A 23,641-nucleotide genomic window follows, 5' to 3' on the forward strand; every position below is an offset into this window, starting at 1 on the left:
AAAAAAATGTTCATAGTCAAATCCCATAATGTGCAGCTTTTAATTAAAAGTAACACGATGTGTCACTTTCTCTATCATTCAAACTTAATTCACATTTAATAAAAAAAATAAAAAATCAACACATAAATATTCATTCATGAAATTCTTATAAGTAAATTTAGAGCATAACTAAAGATGTTGAATATGCTATTAAAAAAATGATTGTTTGCTACATTTTGATTAAAAAGTGGCACAACATGTCACTTTTTAAGCCAATATAATAATTTAAAAAATATCTGAAACCTCAACAAAGAGGTAAACCTAACTTGAACATTTAACATAACAAAACAATAATGAATTGAAATTATTGCAATTCAGGTGCATAAATTTTTTTCAAATTTGATTTTACAGATAAATTAAAAGTAATTGCAGTATATAACTTTAAAAAAAAAAAAGTGATGAAGCATGTCACACTATGTAACTTGACTTCTCTTATTAAAATATTTGACAAACTCACAACGTGCTTATGAAAATGACATAAATGTTGTAAATGATAAGTTTATTAGTGAATGACAATTTTATCCTTGTAGCACTAAAAATTATTACTATTGCATCCCTGATTCTTACCTATAAATATAGAGCTTTTGTTCTTAATAAAACATATAAAAATTTATTGACTTTTACCCTCTCTTTCCTTTTTCTCTCTTTTCATAACACGTATCAACATGAAAGTTTAATTTTTCAATGTTTAGTAAATGTAGGAATTTTTTATAAGCATAAATATTTATTACGTGTACCAAAATTAATTTAGTGATATGTGAATTTTTCAATATACATATGCATCAAAACGAGATTGCTTCTTCTTTTACTTCTTCTATGCTTATTTTATTATTATTATTATTATTATTATTATTATTTTTTTTTTTTTTGGTAATCAAATCTATAATGATCGCTTCATTATATGAATAATGATTACTTTGTCCTATTTGTATGTTCATGTATGAAGTTAATTCACTTGCATGTTTGGAAGATTTTTCTACTTATGCATTTTTTGTAAATAATTTTCTATATACATTCAAATCATATCTATTTGTTAATTAAATATTTTTAAATGTTATTCTATAAACTTTAAATTAAAAAGTTATCGTGTTGTTGCTCCTGAAGTAGTACAACATTATAATTACTACTCCAGAAAAATATTATCTGCTCTTGAAAAGTATGAATTATAATTTTCAATATTCTAGAAGAATGTTGACACATTGATCTTTAGGAAACACAACTTTGTAAATATTATATTTTCATAGAAAATATCATCTTGAAGAGTTAATGTTTCTAAATCATAATTTGTTATTGCTTCTGAAATAGCAAACTATTATTTATGTTTTAGTAATATTTTACTTGCTCTCGAAAACATAATTAAAAATTATATTTTCATTCTCGAAGAGTAAATTCTTATAGAATTTATTATTTCAAATATTAATATGTTATTGTTTCTGAAGAGTATGATATTATGATTCCAATATTTTAGAAGAATATTGCTCTTGAAGAAGTGACCATTTGGCCCCCATTATTTTTTATTTTATTGGGGGATTAGTGTTTTTGAAAAATGAATGGTTGTAAAAGAATTAAAATTTTTCGATTTAAGTGTAATATTATTTTATTGAAAATTGCGTGGTTGAAAATAGAAGAGAGAAAAATTCAATTTAATTTGATGATATTTAGTGGGGCCAAATGGGGGCTAAAATACAATGTGCTCTTGAAACGCACATGTTTTGAAGAATATAACATGTATAATTTGTGTATTTGTGTTGTTTATCCTTGAAGAAAAACATATGACATATGTTATGTGGATATTGATCATTATATGATTATATAATATTTAATCATATTCTTCGAAATTAAATAATTAGATTGGAATGATCAATTGGACATCAATGGATCAACAATGATGTGAAATCAAAACTCAAATATACATTTAATGAATAACCAAAATATTCTTCAATCCAATGAATTCCTATATGTTAGTTTTTCTTTTTATTGGAAATCGATCATTAACCATCACTAGCTAAATAGGATTGAATTCCTTATATTTCTGAAAATTAATTAGGATGACAAATGAGGTGGCCTCATCATCCTCCACGTTGTCATCTATATATTATTTGTGTCTAATAGATTTGAAACATATACTAGATAATTGCATGGTATTTGCAACTTGAAGTTTGTGAATTTACTTTTCAAATTTTAAATTATGAGCATAATTTTCAGATTATATAATCAAGATTGTGTCCTGTTAATGTCAGTAGGCATAAATCTCAACAATTTTAATAAGTATTAGTTGGGATATTGATAAAGGTTTAACAATATTATTTGTTAAACGCCTCTAATTAATTTAATTGAGAATTAAATATTTCCCATTTTTATTTAGAGAATTCTATTACGCATCATGCCAAAATCATAGTTCTCCTTATTATAATCAGCGTATGACCAAAACCTATTTTTTTATCTAATTATTTTGATAGTGCAATATATGTAAAATTGAACCACCACAATGCACAGAAATAGAAAATAAAGAATGCTGAAAATAAATACGTAGTTTGAACCATTATTCCAAATGGACGATATGTTATAATATTGAAAATATGAAAGTGAATTTGATTGGACAATTCTCTCAGCATTAGAGGGAGGAATTAAGAAGTTGAAAATAATGAATAAACGCATCATAATATAAATCCTCTTGAAATTTCTTTTGAACCAGAAGTTTGAAAGATAATTTATTTAGATACATTTACTGATAAAAAAGATAAGTAATATCTCACGCAGTAGTTTTAAATGCTCAAACACGAATTGATGTCATATGAGAACAATTTATTAGCATTACATTTGATATATCCAAGACACGCTTAAAGTTTGATAGTGTTCGATTCTAATACAAAAAATCTTCAAATGAAAATAAAGCAATTAGCAAAATGGTTTCATTAAGATTGCTTATACTCTTGATGAATATTTGACATAACAAATTATAAAACCTCAAATGAGGTTCGAGTACTTGAAATAATGAAACTTGAGATATTTCAACAAGTTATGTTATTATGGGAAAAGAAATAGAATTAAAAAGAAAAAATTATCGGCAACAATTTTGCATATGATGCACTGCATTATATAGCGAGGAATTAAAAAGAATACGTCGAATGATATCGATCAAAGTAATGTTGACAAATTAAGACGGATGCATGTGGTATAATCGTTTTAGCGAATATTTGTTGAAAGAATACTAAAAAATGACGATGTCTGTCCATGTATTTTTATAAAGAAAATAAATATTGAATTTACAATTGTGGTAGTTTATGTTAAGGATTTAAATTTAATTGGAACTTCTGAAGAGCTCAACAAAACTATTAATTATTTGAAAAATGAATTTGATATGATAGATTTGGAAAAAATCAAATTTTGTCACGGGTTGCATATTGAACATTTCTTAAAAGGATTAGTTGCTCATCAATCTACATATACAAAAAAGTCTTAAAATATTATTATATGGAAAATGTATATCTATTGGCATTAGCTATGATTGTTCACTCGTTTGATATGAAAAAGATTCATTTCGCCCACTTGAAGATGGAGAAATGTTCTTGGTCTTGAAGTACCATATCTTAATGCAGTTGGAATATTAACTTATTCTGCAAATTACACTTGACTTGACATAGTTTTTTTTCTATAAACCTGCTTGCAAGATATAGCTCTACATCAATTGAAAGGCATTAGAATGATGTTAAACATATTTTTCATCACCTAAAGGACACTGTCGATATAGAATTATTATATTTTCAAAATCGGGATCTGCTTTAGTGAGATATGTCAATACAGGTTATCTATCTAACTCACATAAAACTAAATCATAAGCATGATATGTGTGTACACGTGAAGGAATAGCTACATCATGTAGATCTGTGAAACAATCATTGATAGCAACATTCTCAAGTCATTCTGAAATTATTGTATTTCATGAAGCACGTCGAGAATGTGTGTGGTTGAGGAACATGACCCATTATATCCAAGCATCATGAGGTTAACTTCAACAAAAGATAGTCTAACATTTTTGTATGAAAATAAGGCAACTTGTATTGCATAACTCAAAGAAGACTATATCTAAGCTGATATGACGAAGCATATTTTTCCAAAATTCTTTTATATACATGAGCTTCAAAAGAATGACGACATCGATATCCAACAATGTAGCAATCGAAAATAAATTTTCATCTATTTCATCTTGACACGTTTTGTTAATTTGGGATACCGAGGGACTAATTTAAAATAAACCTATGTCAAAATTTTAGCTTTCAGTCAAATAATCAAGAATTCGTCTAGCGAGAAATTTCGTATTGATATTGGGCTCATTTTGAAGCTCATATTAAATGAAGAATTTTGATTACGCCCAAAGAATAATGCGACAGTTGTAGTGTAGCCTTGGATGTCATATTCACAAGGAGATGGGAAAATAGTTCAAAGGATCAAAAGCTAGGGTTTTTGTTGTGATCATGAAAACGTAGTTTACCAAATTGAAATGAGGTTTAAATATCAATGTGTGAAATAGTGAAGCGCTGAAATTCACTCTTTTGGATTGGATCAATCACATCAATCATTCATGCATTTTACTCAACTAGAGGTTCTCATCCCAACTCTCTAGTCAGAGGATTTAACAATAAGGATCAGTTATTTTTCAATTGTAATTCTATGCTCTAGACTTTCTATACCATATTTCCACACTTGTTTATTGGACTAAGATTAAGAATCGATCCTATACGTAAAACATAAATCAGTAAATAATCCACCAACAATATTGTATGAAATTAAAATTCAACACTTAGTTTAATTCCACAATAGAAGAAACATGATTAAATCTAAGAGAAATCTTGTAAAGGTTAAACCAACTTCATAAATAAAATCATGAAAAGAAAGTCTAAACTAGAATTACTAGACAATAAAACACTAAATTACAGGAATGAAAGATATGAAATCACCAAATCTGATGAATTTATCCCTTGCTTCACCAAAGATTTCTAGCCTTCCATGGAGTTTCTTCACCCAAGATGAGAGAAAATTGATGTGGAGAGGAAGAAGAATGTCGTTCTCCCTCAAATTAGGGCTTAAAATCGTGTGAAAACCGCGTTTCTATAAGTGGTTGCTTCAAATTAGGAAACTAAAGATTCGGGTACCAGAATGAACCATGCATACGCATGGTTATAATGGTGCGTACGCACAGTAGACTTTGGATTTTTGGAGTCTCGTGTATGCAAGGCCTGCAGGCCTATGTGTACGCATAGTATAAGTATTTCTCATCTGGACATATTTCAGTATTTTGGCCATAACATTTTTTCCCAATGTCTGATTGAGGTGATTCAAGTTGCGTCGGAAAGAAAACTCAAAGGGCTACAACTTTTCTTCAGATGCCATCTTCCAATTCGATCGTATGTCATCTCAAAAAGGGGTCCCAATATGAGGCTAAAAATCAATGCGTAATTTCTTCGATTGGGAATTGATGTGTGATCATACTTTGTCAATATTTCATCTCTTTGACCTCTTCCCTCATCCACTTGACATCTAACGCTTTTGAATCTTCATCATAAGGTTAAGCACAAGTTTGGAGTATTTACATTTTGATCCTTGAACTTTTACTTACTTCAATTTTGGTCCATTTTTGCTCTTTTCTCCAAAGTTTCACCTTTTCTACAAAAATGCAACCTGAATCATAACATAAATATAATGAGTACATTTTGTTATCAAATAATCATACGATTACAACAATTAATAGAGGAAAATATCATATTTTACGCTCTTATCAAATTTTGTGCTTGAGAAAAAGTTATTTCGGGTAAATTAGGCCCATGATATTGATTTTCAAAGAATCCACTTGTTTAATTAAAGTCAACTAAGGATTTAATTGTTATTTTTTTTTTTGGTTGGACAGACACGTTATCACTTGGATTGTTTTGAATTTGACTCTTGATATTTGAATGTTTAAGGAATGATAATTTGGATTAGTTTTATTAGTTTTCCATTTGAATTCCTCATTATCCAATAAACAAATTTGATAAGTATTCTAGGAGTCATAATTAATTTGGGGATCTAATTCCTGTAGGACTTTTATTTCCATCATTATTAGGAGATTGGGTATATACTATAGCATTTGAGGGTTCACGCCACTTTACCAAAATTGATCAGATTATTTATAACAAATCATAGGCCAACAAATTCTTGGAAGTTAATTATTTTACAAATTCAATTGGAAGGGATTTCTATTCAACATAGACGTTTCTTCATCATCGCAAGCTAAGGTAGGATTCCTCCACGAAGTTGTCATTATATGAATTTAATTTTCAATTAAGCATGTTATTTGTTATATTTGCTTGAAGTATATAAAGTGCCTTTAGAGTTTTCTCTTAAATATTAATGAAAGAAAGGTTTATATATAATTAAACTGATGGTCGCAGAAGCTCATCAGAATCTTAGGTAGATCGTTTGATAATCGATTTACTTATTTGTGAAGACAACACGTAAGAATGCATGATTAAATATATGATTATTATGTTCATGTAGCACGTGTAGCCTATTGAGTATTGTTTCTTTGAGATATTCATTCCTATTTAACCCTTTACGGAGTAATCGGAGATTCGACGGTAGTTTGGCATGAATGGTATGTACTATTTTTAGAGAATTTTTTCTTATGTTTTAGATTGCCGCTTTTATGTTTAATAATCACTGGGTGTCCCTGAGATTGTAGTTTGAATTTATGTTTTGAGATGGAAATGTTTCAATGTTCGTGTGTGCATTTTTTGAAGATTTCATAATTTTGCCATTATTTTTCAAAATTGTGCTATGGTTGATAAATTTGGAATATTTTTAAATTAGCATTTCTTGAAAGCTTGAAGATTGAATTGATGATGAAATTGTTTCATGGTTGACATAATATTTTTATGAAGGTTATTTAGTTCATATGAATTACAACACTGGGATCTAAATATTTCCAGTTTCTGGCCTAAGTTTAAAAATTCACCCAAACCTAAATACTTTGAATTTTGAGGTGATTCCAGTAGGGGATAATAGCCATATGAGTTATCTAGTCCTCGGATTTTGAATCACGAACGTTGGATGTGTAAAATTCAAGTTATGAAAGTTTGCCCGAGAGCTACCAGAAAGTACCCGAGAACCAATAAATCCGGGTTTGAAAATAATTTTGACCAATCTATCGATTGAGTTTGTACACGAAATTCTAACCTGAAACTCTCTTAGGTGTAAGGTGTCTACAATTTAAATTTTGTACATTTTAGATTTCATTTAATTGTTGAACGAGATTTATTTCAGAAAGTCGTGCAAACTAAAAATCTAAACATTTCGAAAGAAATTTTCTTTAATCTCGTAACAGGTTCTTTGAAGTCTTAATTCTTTTAGTACAAGTTAAATTATCGCATTTTATGAACTATTTAGGTAGATTTTTACAAATCTAAGGCCTTTATAATGTCACGAGCATCAAAGTTCGGGGTGTTACAAACAAATTCGTTCAAGTGACAATGTAGTTGATTTATTCACAAAAAAACTGTTGTTGGCTTCTACATTCAATAAATTGTTTCATAAGATTTGAATGTGTCGACTCAAAGGTTTCCAATGATCAACGTTAGACGGAATAACTGTACTCTTTTTCCTTCGCTTATGTTTTATCTCATTGAATTTTCTTAACTATGTTTTAGTGAGGCATCATTTATTTTTAATACTTCAAAATAACTGTATTCTTTTTTCTTCATTTGATCTTTTTGTCCAATTAGGCTTTATCAAACAAAATTTTAATGAGACAAGTACTTTGTAATGTGTCATTCAATGAGCAGTATTGTAAATGGTAAATTTATTAGAATTTATTAGTGAATGAAAATTTTACCCCTCAACACTAGAAATTATTACTATTGTATCCATAATTCTTATCATAAAAATAGAGCTTTTATTCTTAATAAAACAAACAAAAAATTGTTGAATTTTATTTTATCTTCTCTTCTCTTATCATAACAATAAACTAATATTTAGATGCCATTATAAATTTACTCTCGTGTTAGATGTGAATTAATACAATAGCAGAGAAATGTGACATACTATTCCACTTCTAGATATGATATAAGGCTTTGTAGTCTGGCCAGTAGACAGTCACAAGGGCCGAATAGGTGCACCTTTCGAGAGAAATAAAAAAGTTGAAGAACCTAACCTCGCAAATGGAATAAATCTTAACAATGGTGAGAAGCAGGCTCAAGAAAGCAGTACAGAAGAGAAGGATAGTGTGGTAAGCTATTGCCAAGATTCTAATAGATTCTCATGCTGCAGATATTTAAATATTTTTGTGAAAAGTTTTATTTTTTTTATATAAAAGTAAAAGGACTAAATTGAATGTTTTTCAGAAGGTTAGAGCCAGCAAGAGAAATTTATTTTGTAAAATAAATGTTTTCATGGACTAAGAAGGAAAATATATTTTCAAAGGTGTCCAATTGCTAGTCTTTTAAAAAAAGGAGAGCTAGTTGGGAAATTATTACAATTTCTTTATTTTTGAAGTAGATAACGTTCAAGAGCCAAGGGTAAAATTACTTGAAAGAATCATTTCATTTTCATCGTCCTCATTTTCTCTCTCTCTCTCTCTCTATATATATATATATATATAAGTGAAGAAAAGAGAAGAGAACATGGAGAAGTCAATAGACTTGTGTGTTTTATTAAAAATCAAAGCCCTGTATTTATAGGACAGAATTAGGGATACAATAGTAATTATTTCTAGGGCTGCAGGGGTATAATTTTCATTCACCTCTAAACCCTAATAATCTTTTTTTTATAGCACTCCCCCTTGAATGACATATTACAAAATATCTGCCTCGTTAAAACTTTGTTTGATAAAAACCCAATGGGAAAAAAATCAAACAAAGGAAAAAGAGTACAGGTATTTTGGAGTACTTAAAATAAATGTTGCTTCATTAAAACCTTGTTAGGAAAACCAGTGGGACAGAACCTAAGTTAAGGAAAAAGAGTATAGCTACTCCCCCTGATGTTGATCACTGAAAATTTTTGAGTTGACGCATTCCAATCTCATGAATTAATTTCTTGAATGTAGATGTTGGCAGTGCTTTTGTGAATAAATCGGTCAAATTGTCACTTGAGCGAATTTGTTGGATATCGATATCGCCATTCTTTTGAAACTCATGTGTATGAAAGAATTTTAGAGAAATATGCTTCGTCCTATCATCTTTGATATAGCCTCCTCTGAGTTGTGCAATACAAGCTGCAGTGTTTTCATACAAAATTGTTGGACTATCCTCTATTGAAATTAATCCGCATGATGTTTGGGTATGATGGGTTATGTTTCTCTACCATACACATTCTCGGCTTGCTTTATGGATTGCAATAATTTCAGAATGATTTGAATATGTAGCTGTCAAGGATTGTTTTACAGATCTCCATGATATAGCCGTTCCTCCACGTGTAAACATATAACCTGTTTGTGATTTAGCTTTATGTGGGTCATATAGATAACCTGCATCTGCATATCCCACTAAAGCAGATCCCGACTTTTGAGAATAAAATAATCCCAAATCAATAGTACTTTTTAGGTAACGAAAAATATGTTTAATATCATTCCAATGTCTTTGAGTTGGTGTAGAGCTAAATCTTGCAAGGAGATTTACAGAAAAAGCTATATCGGGTCGAGTGCAATTTGCAAGATAAGTTAAAGCTCCAATTGCACTAAGATATGGTACTTCACGACCAAAAACTTTTTCTCCATCTTCAAGTGGACGAAATGGATCTTTTTTCACATCAAGTGATCGAACAACCATAGGTGATGTCAATGGATGTGCATTATCCATGTAAAAACATTTTAAATACGTAGATTGGTGAACAAATAATCCATCTGCGAAATGTTCAATCTATAATCCTACACAAAATTTGATTTTTCCCAAATCTTTCATCTCAAATTCATTTTTCAAATAATCAGCAATTTTGTTGAGTTCTTCAAGAGTTCCAATTAAATCATCAACATAAACTGCCACAATTGTAAATCCACTATTTGTTTTCTTTATGAAAACACATGGGCAGACATCGTCATTTTTATAACATTCATTCAACAAATATTCGCTAAGGCGATTATACCAATTAAAGATTCAACAAATGCGTCCGGATTGTTTTAATCCATGTAATGATCTTTGTAGTTTAATTGAGAACATAGTTTTCGAGCATGTATCGTTTGTTCATGGTATCTTAAGTCTTTCGGGGACTTTCATATATATGTCACTATCAAATGAACCATACATATATATGTCACTATCAAGTGAATCATACAAATATGCAGTTATTATATCCATAAGGCGCATATCAAACTTTTGTGATACGGTCAAACTAATTAAGAATTTAAAAATGATGGTGTCCATTACGGGAGAATATATTTTCTCATAATCAATTCCTGGTCTTTGTGAGAAACCTTATGCTACTAGTTGGGCTTTGTACCTTGTGATTTCATTATTTTTATTTCTTTTTCGTACAAAGACCCATTTGTATTCAACAGGGATTACATTTTCAAGTTTTCGAACTACAGGTCCAAACACTTTTCGTTTCTCCAAAGAATTCAATTTCGCTTGTATGACTTCTTTTCATTTAGGCCAATCATTTCTATTTTGACAGTCTTTAACTGACTGTGGTTCAGGATCCTCATTCTGTATAATATCAAGAGTCACATTAAAGGCAAAAATATTGTCTATAAAAACATTATTTCGTTCCCATAATTTAAGAGATAACATATAATTTATTAAAATTTCATTATTTTCGGACACTTGTGGTTTTTCAGGAACCGTATTTTCAATATCTGATTGATCAATCTTTTATAATGTAACTTCTTCAGAAATTTTTGGTTGGTTTTTCTCATTTACTTTTTTTTCGAGATACAGAGTCTTTTGAACCAACCGGTCGACCATGCTTCTGGCGTATTTGAGATTCATTTGCTATAGCAGATTGTCCTACAGGGAAATCAATTTTTGCTGGAATATTTTCTGCTGGAACATATGACTTTGTCACTTTTCTTGTGTCAACAAATACATCAGGTAATTGATTTGCAACTCTTTGCAAATGAATGATTTTTTTCAACCTCTTACTCACATTGATTGCTATGGGGATCAAAATGAGATAGAGTTATTTCATTTCAAGAAATTTTACCTTATTTTTCAGGATGTAGTTTTCCCCCTCCCAAAGTTGGTTGCAAAACGTGCAGTAAATAAATCACCCGTTAAAGATTCAAGATACCTAATAATTGATGGTGAATCAAAATCCACATAAATTTCAAGTCTTCGTTGGGGACCCATTTTAGTAGGTTGGGGGGGGGGGTGAAATAGGAACTTGGGCAGCAAACCAAAGACCCGTAGGTGATAAATATCAGGTTTATAACCAAATTCCAGTTGCAAAGATGAATATTGATAATAGGCAGTTGGTCTAATACGAACCAATGATGCAGCATGTAGTATGACATGACCCCATACAGAAGCTGGGAGTTTTGTTTTTATAAGTAATGATCTAGCAATAAGTTGTAGATGCTTAATAAATGACTCTGCCAAACCATTTTGTGTATGGACATGCGCAACTGAATGTTCAAATTACAATCCCGATTGACATACAATAATCATCAAATGCTTGTGATCTAAATTCACCAGCATTGTCAAGGCGAATAGTTTTAATTGAGTAATCGGGAAATTGTGCTCGTAATTTTATAATTTGAGCAAGTAGTCTAGCAAAGGCTACATTCCTAATGGAAAGTAGGCAAATATGTGATCATCTAGTAGAAGAATCAGTTAATACCATAAAATAAGGAAATGACCCACATGTTGGGTGTATTGGCCCACATATATTTTCATGAATACTTTCCAAAAAAGTTGGAGATTCAATATTGACCTTTGTAGTTGAAAATTTAATGACTAACTTGCCTTACGAACAAACTACATATGGATAATCATTAGGTATAAGAATCTTCTGGTTCTTTAAAGGATGTCCATGTGAGTTGTTTATTATTCAACGCATCATTATAGCTCCTGGATGTCCAAGTCGATCATGCCAAAGTATAAAATATTTTGGGTCAACGAACTTCAGGTTCGTGACATTATTTGATTCAACCATTTTTTTAAAATGTATAATACATGCCGATGGGATTGCATAAATTTTTTTTATCTGCTTCTGACTAGATACAAAAAAAGTTATACAAAGATATTCGATATTATTTTCTTGTGTTGTCTCAATATGATATCCATTGTAACGGATATCTTTAAAACTAAGCAAATTTCTTTTGAATTTGCTAGAATCAAGTGCATCGTTAATATATAATTTTGTATTATTTGGTAAAATAATACAAGCTCTTTCGGAGCCTTCAACGATATTCGATACACCTGATATTGTACTGACATTATTCTCTTTTAATATTAAGTCCAAAAAAATATTTTTTGTCTTGAAGAATAGTATGTGTAGTTGCACTATCAATCAAACAGGTGTCTTGAGAATCCATCATGAATCTATCAATATAACAAAATAGATCTATTTTTAAAAAACTTGAATTTAAATGCAAAATGATAAGCATAATTAATACTGTGAAATTAGCGATAGATAATAAAGTTCAAAATTTTTGTGAAAAGTAAAAATATATTTCAAACTAAAATAAAGGGAAATACTAGAAACATAAAAAAGTAAATAAATTAATCTATATCTTCTATTACACCATCCCAATCAAATGGTTAATTTTTCCATTTGGATTAGTAAAGAAATCGGAGACATCCAAATGAGTCACATCAATTGGACCATCATGTCAGCAAAATTTGTCTCCACTTTTCCCTTTCCCTTAATTGATTTTTGGTAGAAATCCACAAGGTGTTTTGCCGTACGACATGTACGTGTCCAATGCCCTTTTATTCCACATCTAAAACAACTTTCTTCATGTACCTTTTTAGGTATGCTACTTTCATTTAATTTGTGCATTTTGAAATTGTTTCCTTGTTGTTAATAACTTTGTTGATTATTTCGTCCATGATTTACTCTACGTGCACGTCCGCGTTCACGTCCAAATCCACGTCCACGTCCACGTCCGTGTCCTTGTCTTGATATTGTATTTGTTTTAGGCAATACAGTACCATTTGCTTCAGACAATGGTATAGAACCAGTTGGACGTAACCCATGATTTTTCTTCAGCAATTCATTATTTTGTTCAACAACAAGCAGACAAGATATAAGTTTTGAGTACTTCTTGAAACCACGCTCGCGATATTGCTGCTGCAGGAGCACATTCGAGGCGTGAAAGGTGGAAAGGTTTTCTCCAACATATTTTCATCGGTGATTTTTTTCACAGAATGTCAATTTTGAATATATTCTGAACAATTCAGAATTGTATTCGCTAACAGTTTTGAAGTCTTACAAACAAAGGTGCATCCACTCATAGCGGGTTTTGGGGAGGACTATAGTTCTTTGATGATCAAATCTTTCAGTTAATTTTTTTTTCAGAGAACCTGTGGATCTTTCTTAGTAAAATATTCAATTTTTAGTCCATCGTGAAGATGATGACGAAGGAAGATGAGTGCTTTTGCATGATTCTGCAGGGATTCTTTATTTCCTTCTTTAATTGTCTCTCTCAAACCTTTTGAGAAAAGATGGATATCAGCATCAAATACCCTTGATAAATAATTTTTGCCAGAGATGTCAAGTGCAACAAACTTAAGTTTTGTAATGTTTGCCATTTGATTAACTATACAATAAAGTAAAAGAAAATATAATTAGTTTCGAAAAATATGATTAAACTTCATATAATAATTAATCAAGTAGTCAATATTAACATAACATAAGTTACGTGTTTTCCTTTAGGGATAAACACTAAAATAATATGTTTTTCGAAACATATGCTACTTCAGGAGTACGTTGTATTTTATTATTATTTCTTCAAGATTAATACGTCAATATTTTCTAGAATATCGAAAAATATAATTTATGCTCTTTAGGAGCAAATAATATTTTTCAAGAATATTAATTATAATATTGTGCTACTTCAGGAGTATCAACAAAATATTTATAATAGATAGATCTTCGATTAATTCTCTTCTAGAATATTAATTATAATGTTTCGATACTTCAGGAGCAACAACATGATAAAATATTAATTTAAAATTTATGATAGAGCAGCACAAATATTTAATCAAGTTAATGAATATTAATTACCATACAAATAAAAAATAATAATTACCAAATAGATTAGATATGAATTTATATTTTACAATTAATTACCAAACATGTATTACAAAAAAAAAAAAAAATCTTGAAAAGATATGCTTTAAAGTTATTCTTCACTATAAACATATATTTTACATCCATAAAAAAATTAAAGAAAGAATTACATAAATTAATACATCTAATGCTACACGTGTTACATAGTAAATAATATTCAATAATTCATATACATGAATTAAAGCAAAGTACAAATTGTTACTGCGCAAATTAACCTAAATTGACTCAAACTCATATTCGAAAATTTAAAACAAGAGGTTGTACCACACGTGAAAAGATGGATTAAAGACAAATTCTTATGCATCTAATGATTGCGACGCCTGAATATGATTTAAATAAATGGATTTATAGAAATTCATGCAATTGATTGCCACATAACCAAGAAGTAAAATTAAGAGTTAGAAATTAATGCAATTGTAGTGGACAAAAGAGCCTCCAATTTATGATTGGTACCATGAAACACATATTAGATTTGAATTGGACGAAGCACAAATTAATGCGTATGTATAAATAGAATTTACATGCTACCAAATTAATTTTGGTACATGTGATAAATATTCATGCCTATAAAAATTATTACCATTACTAAACTTTGAAAAATTAAGTTATCGTGCTGATAACGTGTTATAAAAGTGAAGAAAAGAGAAGAGAACAGAGAAAAGTCAATAGACTTGTATGTACACACACACACACACACACACATATATATATATAGAAGCACACAATGGCCATTTAACGTGCAGAAAAGTTTGGATTCAATCGTAGATAAATACATGAAAATGAAACTTTAAACCTTAATTTATAATTTCCGTTGAAAGTTTGAGGCACGCCAAAAAATCAGGTAAAAATTTTGAGATCGACTTAGTCCATGGCTCTTCTCAAAACGAATTCAAGCCATCCATGAACTGATTTGGGACAAGTTGAGCCCGATCTGTTTGTTACTCCTAAACATATTAGGCGAATTCAAAAAAACAGGGTAATCCACAATTTTTGTGTTGTAATACTTCGAATTCATTTTAATTCAACAAATTAGGCAGGCAATTGAAATTTTCTCCACAGACGACATATAGAGGTTAAAAACGTGATTATATATATATATTTATTTATTTTTTTATGTTAGAAAAAAAAAGAAGGAAAATTGTGGAAAGCTAAGTGTGCTGGCAAATGCAACAAATGGCTTAAGAGGTGTCAGTCGTGATTATTATTAGCAGCCCTTAGATACTCAGATGCACTTCAATTTATCTAATTATGGATAAAGTGTTGGAAATATGGAATATGTTTCATAAAAAGGAATCACATTATTTAAAAATTAAATACTTCACAAAAAGATTAATTTTTTTTCTCAACAGAAAAAAAATGTACAATTTATTAGGCTACACATCTGACAACTCAACCCTACCCACCGTACCTCACATGACACCAACCTTCCTGCCTATGTCTGTATTTAATGCTTGAATTGAGGAATTTGCCAAAAATAGTAATTTGCTAAACATGCTAAAGGTAGACCATTCAAAAGTGAGATTTTGAAGGTTGAGTATTAACTAGTAAGTGACTGTATAGGTTGGGGACTAAATATGATATTTCTCAAAATAAGTAAGAATCACCATAGCAGTCATTTTCATAATTATCTGCATATAATTGTAAAACTACAGTTGTTTTTGATTAGTGAGTGTCCAACAAATGGCAAAATATGGAAGAAATGCCCATTGCAACTGAACAAAGAAAAGATTCTATTAAGGGAACTAGGGTTAAAAACATGTAAACTATTGAGTCTTATTTTTTAAAATTCATTTTCCTTTAAATTCAAATTTTTTTTTTTATCACACATTCTTTCAACAAAACAAATTTGCACGTAAATTCAAGATTTTTCTTGGTTTTTTAATAATGCATTATCTAAAAATCACTTTTTACAAAATCTACTCTTAAAAAATGAGAGTCAAGGAGCAATGTATTATTAAATAAGAGGGAAGTAGAGAGATTCACATAATAATTTTATTAGGTTGAGATGCTCTTTCATTTCTTCTTTCTTTGAATCTACATGAAAGCAATATGGTACCCTTTCTTACTATAGTTTACACTTTTGTTTGGTTGAACCACTTCGTCTAGATTCTTAACTATTAGAAAGAAGCAAATTATTCATTTATATTTTTATCTTCAACATACATGTGTGGGCTGATTAAAAGTGTCGAAACATGTTGGACTAGCCTAATTTGTACCACCTATAGCCAAATGAGTCTACAAAATGTGACGCCGCCAAGTCCTGAGCTCCCGTGTAAGCTAAATTAGATATGACATACACGTCGAAAAAGCTCGATTTGGAGCATCTATTGAGCCAATATGTTTAGAAAATGTCAAGCCTTTTAGGGTCCACAAACATGTCTCATACATATCACACCAGGGATCAAGACTTAATATATATTTCCTTTTTTATGTTTTTGTTATTATTTTTCAATAGGAAACTAAAATATGGCGTGGAGGGTTGAAGACTCAAGCCATACACGCTTTACAATTTGGATTGAGTTTATCTTTTCCCTCAAATACCTAACACGTAACAAGTGACCACAAGAATTAAACTCGAAATCTATTTTTATACCGCCACCTCAATTATAAGCCAAAACAAACGTATTTGGCCCATCTTTAGATGCTTTCTCAAATATGCAAATTGTAATTATACACGCACGTATTCTTGTGTGTGCACGATATATACCTATTAGGGTCCCCACCCCACCCCACCCCACCACACCATTTCAACCCTAAAGTTAAGTTAATAAATGCTCTTAAATTAATATATAGGAACTTTTACTATTACAAACCTGTGTACAGTCTGCTAAACTGGAGCTTCAGGCGTGACAAATATTCAATTTGAATCCAGCAGGTGAGGACCACCTTCAGCATCTATACATTTTTGTTTCTATTATATGCTTATCCTATGCTTTTCCTTCACCAATTTTTTATCTTTTATCCACCAAAACTATATTCCCCTACAAATCCCTACTGTTTCATACCTCTATTTAAACCCCATATGCTCTTCTTCTCTAGGTACAAGATGAATAAAATACCCTTTGTAGCTAGCTAGGTTTCCTTTTCCTTTATCAAAATACCCTAATGGGAATTCAGCAAGTTGTCACGGACTTTAGTCGGAGACTGACGAATTGGCGGTTTTATGATCGTCATGCACTATTATGAGTTAAAGCTGCCAGCGTGATCTAAACGTTTCTTCTTCGTTGAGGAACGATAAGATCACGTGGTTGCTTCATCTGATGCTGGTGGCATGAAACCCTATTTTCTAATTCAATCGTTAAGGTTTCTCTTTGTTGAAAGAATGGTATGCAGTTTCCTTATTGTATTGTTTATATGTTGGGTTCATCTGAATTTTGAATGCTTTTTGACAGTTATAGAACGTTTATGTGTTTTTACACCGGTTTATGGTTTTGTTCCTTTTGGTGTAATTGTTTGATTTAATGGATACATAGTATTTTTTGACAGAAATTTCGTGGATCCCTAGACGTGCTTTAGGAGGTGAGCCTTGATGTTTTATACCTAGATTACCTGTACAATTTCTGCATATCTGTTGCGTGCACTATCTCTTTTCATATATAGAAAAATGAACTGATTTCATTATTTCTATGACTTATAATTTCGAGAAACCCTTTTGTTTCTTAGCGTTTACTAATTTCTGATGCAACCTATGGAGTAGGGATTTTACATGCTTTTCTTTTTTCTTTTCTTTTTTTACCAGGAAAGAGAAGAAGGGATGCTTACTATCATTCGAGTGCCACTGTCCAATTGCCTTCTTCCTGAGGAGAAGGACGCTGCTTTCTGTCTATGCCCTTTCTTTCCAAAAGGGAGAGGGCCGATAGGTCAATCAATCTATGAGAAGGTTCATCCATTCCTTCCAGAAATGCGGGATGGGAAAGCTCAAAGACTTTCTGGACTTATACTTGGTAGCCTGCTGCTGCTCATAAACCGTAGAGAGCCTCTTTCTGGTCTCTGAGGTGCCAAGGCTCACTGCAAAGACGTTGTCCGCTTTATATTTCAGGTCTTACCCCCACGTATCTACTTTACTTTATGAGCAATAGCCGCCTTCTCGTTGCCTCCGCATGATAGTGATATCATAGTTGAATCATAGACCTTATCTGTGGGCTTTCGAACTCTCCTTCCTACTACTCTTTCACCTATCTGCTCATTTTTGTCTCATTTTCTGATTAATCCTAAGAATTGAGATTCTTATGATATCTTGTTAATTTACAGTTCAATGTTTTTCTTGAAGCCAGAAATTTTTTATGTAGGACTGTAATTTTATTGACGTTTCGTCTTTTATTCTTAGGGGCGCTTGATTGATGTAGATCTGACTGATCTACTCTATCATTAAGAATTCTGGTGGTTGGTTAGTTTTCAAGACAGCTTATGTATTTTTTGGCATTTTTCCCCATAAGTTTTGCAGCCTGGCATTTTTGTACAACACTTTTGTCTAAAAAATGTGTACCAAATCAGAACTATATTTATATATACTGAGTAAATCTGAGTGCTACAAGGATGAAGTAGGAAAATTTCTCAATAGATAGTTGAACTTCGCCTAAACAAAACTGGGATCAATGACAACAAATTTACAGATCTAAATGCACTTATATCAGGATGGAACTCAAGGATCCTTCCAAAAGAAAATTTGCACCTTAAAATGCATGAGCAGATCAAGACGCTTATGATTGAGCATTTTGATCTGATCGTGCATTTAAAGTCTAAACATTAATCCCGATTTTTCTAGGCCGAGATTGATTTAGTTTGTTGATGATATTGCCTTGTTTGGAACCACGATTTAATCGTGATTATTTGGACATTCTTGAAATTTTCTCTTCCATTTGGTATCTCAGTGCTATGAATACTAATGTGCTCTTTCTTGAGAAATACTTAAAGCAGAATAAATCAAAACATCATGTAATTAACCTGTGGTTGATTCAAATTTATGAATTATTGGCATATAGTCATGTATCATTGACAGAACAATGGGCAGCTCATCTTTTTTGGTTTAGAGTTCCTGGAAGAGTTGGTTCCTTTACTGTTTTCTGAATGTAGAAACAGAATGGACAGCTCTCATCTCATGAACCCATATCATTTAAGACTGCATATTACTCGACAGTCCCAGATCAATACATGCTTTTAATTCTTACACATACTTGTAGAATTCTGTAACTCGAGTTCAACAATTTATTGTCTCAACTTAATTATAAATGCATGTTGATTTCCATGAACAAGATCAGGAGATTATATACTGTTATAGCAGAAAAATCATGAACTAATTAACCTTTGGTTGATTCATAGTAATGGATAACTCATCTCTTTTGTACACAGGTCTGGTTTTGGAGCCCTTCAAGGTTTTCTAAATGTAGAAGCTGGAATGGACAACTGATCTTTACATTTAATGTGTGTGTGTGTGTGTGAGGTATATACTCATCTCAATTTTTTTCTTCAGTATTAGGCAAGATTCCACACACCTTTGGCAGTCCCGGTTGTCCATTAATGCATGTGAAATGTTCTATGAGTCTTCCTTGGCCACTCTCATTCAGATGGAAATGAGAAAAATGATAAGCTTGTTACAATTCCATTGGTCCCCAGAAGTGACATCCAGCAAGATATGGTTTAGGAATTAAGCTCCTTGTCCTGATGAAATGTACCAGAAGCATTACAGATGATAAGGGTGGATTGGCTGGTTTATATTTGATTTTTGTCCAACATTCAATGAAATCGTGCCTCTGAGAATCTGTCAAATTGTGCAAAAATCCCTCCTATGATTGATGTTTTAGCCCTCCACCAATGTCTGCTTCTATTTCTTATTATTTTATTCCTAATTAGCGTATATTAAGCAACAAAGACAACAAACAATAAAAATATGTGAACCGTTTTTTGTCATTCCATTCGTTTCATTACTTATATATGTACACAAGATATATGATATACATGCCAAGAACAGACAAGCTACAAAGATTTACATATTTATATATGCACACAAAATATATACAAGAAGCTTCTGGACTAGGTTTTGGACTCAAGGAGATAATTATCATGGATCGTAGCTATAATGCTAGGGATTACTAAAAAAATTGGTTGAAGATTTTAAGAGTTAAGTTACTTATTATTATCATCATCTCATTCCACTCTCTCCCTCTACAAGGTATCATAAATTTTTCGCATTGCATGTACATATTCGAATTTCCTTTTATGTGGGGATTATTGAAAATTGGTGTAAAATTAAGAAAATTTGGTTAAGTATAAATGTGAAAAAGTGAGTTTCGTGTCAATTTCAGCCAAATATTCGGATTTGATTTAATAGTCAAGTTATATATGTAAATAGGCTAACTTATTCTACTCGTCAAGTAGATCATTACGGTATTTTTGGAATCTCAAAATCTATTCCGGATGAATGAAAAATTGCGATCCAAACTTGAAAAAAAAAGAAGGAAAACTTCCATGGATTTTGCCAAACTCCGTCGTTCTCCTATCGTTCCAATGCCAGGATCGCTCGAGTAACATCTTAGCGAAAAAGTTATGTTAAAATTTTGACACTGACGCTTGAACGAGAGGCCAGTGATAGGCTAACGACAATAGGTAATGCTTTCTTTCAGAAAGTTGCGAGATTTGGTGCGCATCACTTCACCCACACTCTCTCATCGTCTATAAATAGGATCCTTTGGACATCCATAATGCATCCCATATCATTTTTTGCATTAAGCATTGCATAAAATATCTTGCAAAAACTCTTCCAAATCATTCCAAACTCATTTCTTCTTGTAGAGAGAAGGCTCCATTCTAAGTTCACTGAAACTTGGGGTTTAAAGTACTTTTACCATAAGTTGAATCCGTTGTATCTTGGGACACAAGTGCCATATACCGTTGGCACCATATGGGACAATATTGTCTTAAGGAAATAGTGATTGTCACTTGTCTCAGATCTATTTCTTCTCCTTTTCTTGTTTTCTTGTTGGTTTACACACTCTTCAAAATTTGTTGTGTTTAATTACGCTCTTGCGAATTAAATCTTTCTACTTCATTGATTCATTACAAACAACCCTTTCTCCACCATATTCTGATCAACAATTATGTTAGTTTATAGCATTAATCACAAAAAATTTGCTAGGTTAGTCTGGCACACCTTTCTTGACCTCATTGTCTGAATGAAATGCCACTCAAGGAACAATATAATTTGATTACCATTCGGTATTTGAGTAATCTATTGATTGAGTTTCTTAGATGAGGGAAATAAATACAAGATTAACATCTTCAAGAAAAAAAGATCATCTTGAAAAGGCACACTTTCAAGGTTAAAATTATTATGATTTCTTCCACTGGCTCTCAATGGATAGACAGCAGTACAGATATGTCGATTAAAAGACAGTGTGAGGAAAATGTCTTCACTTACCCACAGAGACAGAACGCGTGCATCTTGCATATGTATAGCAGAGATTATTCGTCAACAACTGAATTCCACCTGCCGAAAAATTATTTTCATCCAAAAGGGCATGGTAATGCCTTGGCCTACTAGTTTCCTGAATGTCAAAGAAGTGTGTACAAAGTCCACAACTTCCAGAATCCAAGACGCATGTTATAAAAGCACGGTGACCAAAAATATTGACTCGAACTAATGGGACGAGATTGGAATAAATGGTGACACTGATGATCTTTGTTTTTTAAAACATGTAAATGCACCAGTGGGTTAAAATTGTGAAATTGAAATTGACCTTGTCAATGAGTTCAATTAAAGTTTTATATGATAATGAATTGCACAAGCTACTTGGGGTGACTAACAGCCCATTTGACATGGCTTTTTGAAAAGCTAAAAGGGCTTTTGACATCCGAAAATTGCTTTTGGATCTGTTTGGCTAATTTCATGAAGATGGTTCTTCAAGTTAGAAGAGCTTTTAAAGGAAACCGGTCAAATATGGCTTCCCCTAAAAGTATCTCTGGAATAAGCACGTTTAAAAATTAGTTTCAAACAAAAATTTTGGTAGTTTTCTCCAAAAATTCTTATACAAAAAGTAAAAGCAAAAGCCATGCCAAACGGGAATCTAAGACAACGTTTTGACAAGTACTAGAATATGCCTTTCTAGCAGTCGAGATTAACATATTGAATACCGAATTACATTTTTTTCTATGCTAGAAAAGATGTCTTACGTTATATTGCTAGTCACAAAGAAACTTGCCACTGCTATTCTGCATTACACGTAGAAGTACTGGTGTTTTACCTGAATACCAGAGATAAAAATCAAACTCTGTAGGATGACAGATTTTAGAATCAACCACAGTCCCTGCAAAAAATGGAAAATGATATTATTACTCAGTAACGAAAAAAGTAGATAAGTGCAAATAATTTAGGCAAGTTTATGTAGAAAGTTCTATATTGCACAATGGTATTAGGTGCGGGTAACATGTTTAAGAGCTTTCGGCCTAGCAGTGTAGATTGGAATGTTCAGTTCGGGATTAAATTCCTTCAAGAAGACAGCATTATCATTTTATATTTCTACTTGAAATATTCAGTACCACACACATACTCACCTAGGAGAAAAAGTAGAAAATGAAAAGAAGGAAATTCTACTAGCGGCTGGAAAAAAACAGAGATATAGATAAAAAGGAACAAGGCAGCAGGCAGAGAAAAATTACAAAAATTAATCACGTTCCGTCAATTTTTGGTGATATTTTTCCACATTTATTTGTTTAATTCCTATATCGTGTTACGCTAAATTATTTTGTTCTAAATTATTTAAAAGGTTCATGATAAATGTATAATGTTGAAATTAAACATATAAACGTGAAAAGATATCACCAAAAATCAACGGAACCTGATTAATTTTAGCAATTTTTCTCTGCCTGCTACCTTGTTCCTTTTTCTTTTTGGTTTTCCGTCAGCTTCTGCGTGTATCGATGTCTCTGTTTTTCTCTAGCCGCCAGTAGAATTTTCTCCTTTTTTTTCCTCCATTTTCTGTGCTTGTTTATATAATTTTCTCCTTCAGCCGCCACTTCTCATCCTCTCTCCTGTGCCTCTTATTGTGTGTGTATATATATCTATAATTAATAGCATGCAACCTTTTTCCCAAAGCCGTCATCGAATTGGGCTTTATTTTCCAACAGGAATTTCTTTCACGTTCGACTTTCTTATCATTAGTTTGAGGCCCAATTAGTTGCAATTTATCTTTCAATGCCTCACTTTATTATAATTAATGCAAATTAGTCCTTCAATTTCTAACATGTGGAGTTTGATCCCAAAATTACATTTTGAACTTCATCCTTCTTTCCTTTTCAATTGTTTCGAAATAGGTTCAACACTAAAACACTAGAAAATTAACCAAAATTA

The 23,641-nt window shown here is 31.4% G+C and overlaps 2 long non-coding RNA genes across 4 annotated transcripts; one reads left to right on the plus strand and one right to left on the minus strand.

Annotated features, from left to right (window-relative positions):
• Positions 1 to 17,084: 17,084 nt before the first annotated feature.
• LOC111393700 lies at positions 17,085 to 20,210 on the plus strand. The gene is made up of 3 exons (XR_002702482.1): positions 17,085 to 17,623; positions 17,785 to 17,817; positions 18,038 to 20,210. It is a non-coding gene; the product is annotated as an uncharacterized LOC111393700 (long non-coding RNA).
• Positions 19,588 to 23,308, minus strand: LOC111393699. Of its 3 annotated transcripts, XR_002702481.1 has the most exons (3): positions 23,130 to 23,308; positions 22,465 to 22,598; positions 19,588 to 21,873 (listed from the first exon to the last, which is right to left on the minus strand). It is a non-coding gene; the product is annotated as an uncharacterized LOC111393699 (long non-coding RNA). The 3 variants fall into 3 exon arrangements; XR_002702480.1 differs by having other exon boundaries at positions 19,593 to 22,598; positions 23,165 to 23,308; XR_002702479.1 differs by having other exon boundaries at positions 19,593 to 22,598.
• Positions 23,309 to 23,641: the final 333 nt, after the last annotated feature.

The sequence above is a fragment of the Olea europaea genome, chromosome 4 (genome assembly GCF_002742605.1).
Source record: "Olea europaea var. sylvestris chromosome 4, O_europaea_v1, whole genome shotgun sequence".
In the NCBI taxonomy this organism is placed as follows: Eukaryota; Viridiplantae; Streptophyta; class Magnoliopsida; order Lamiales; family Oleaceae; genus Olea; species Olea europaea.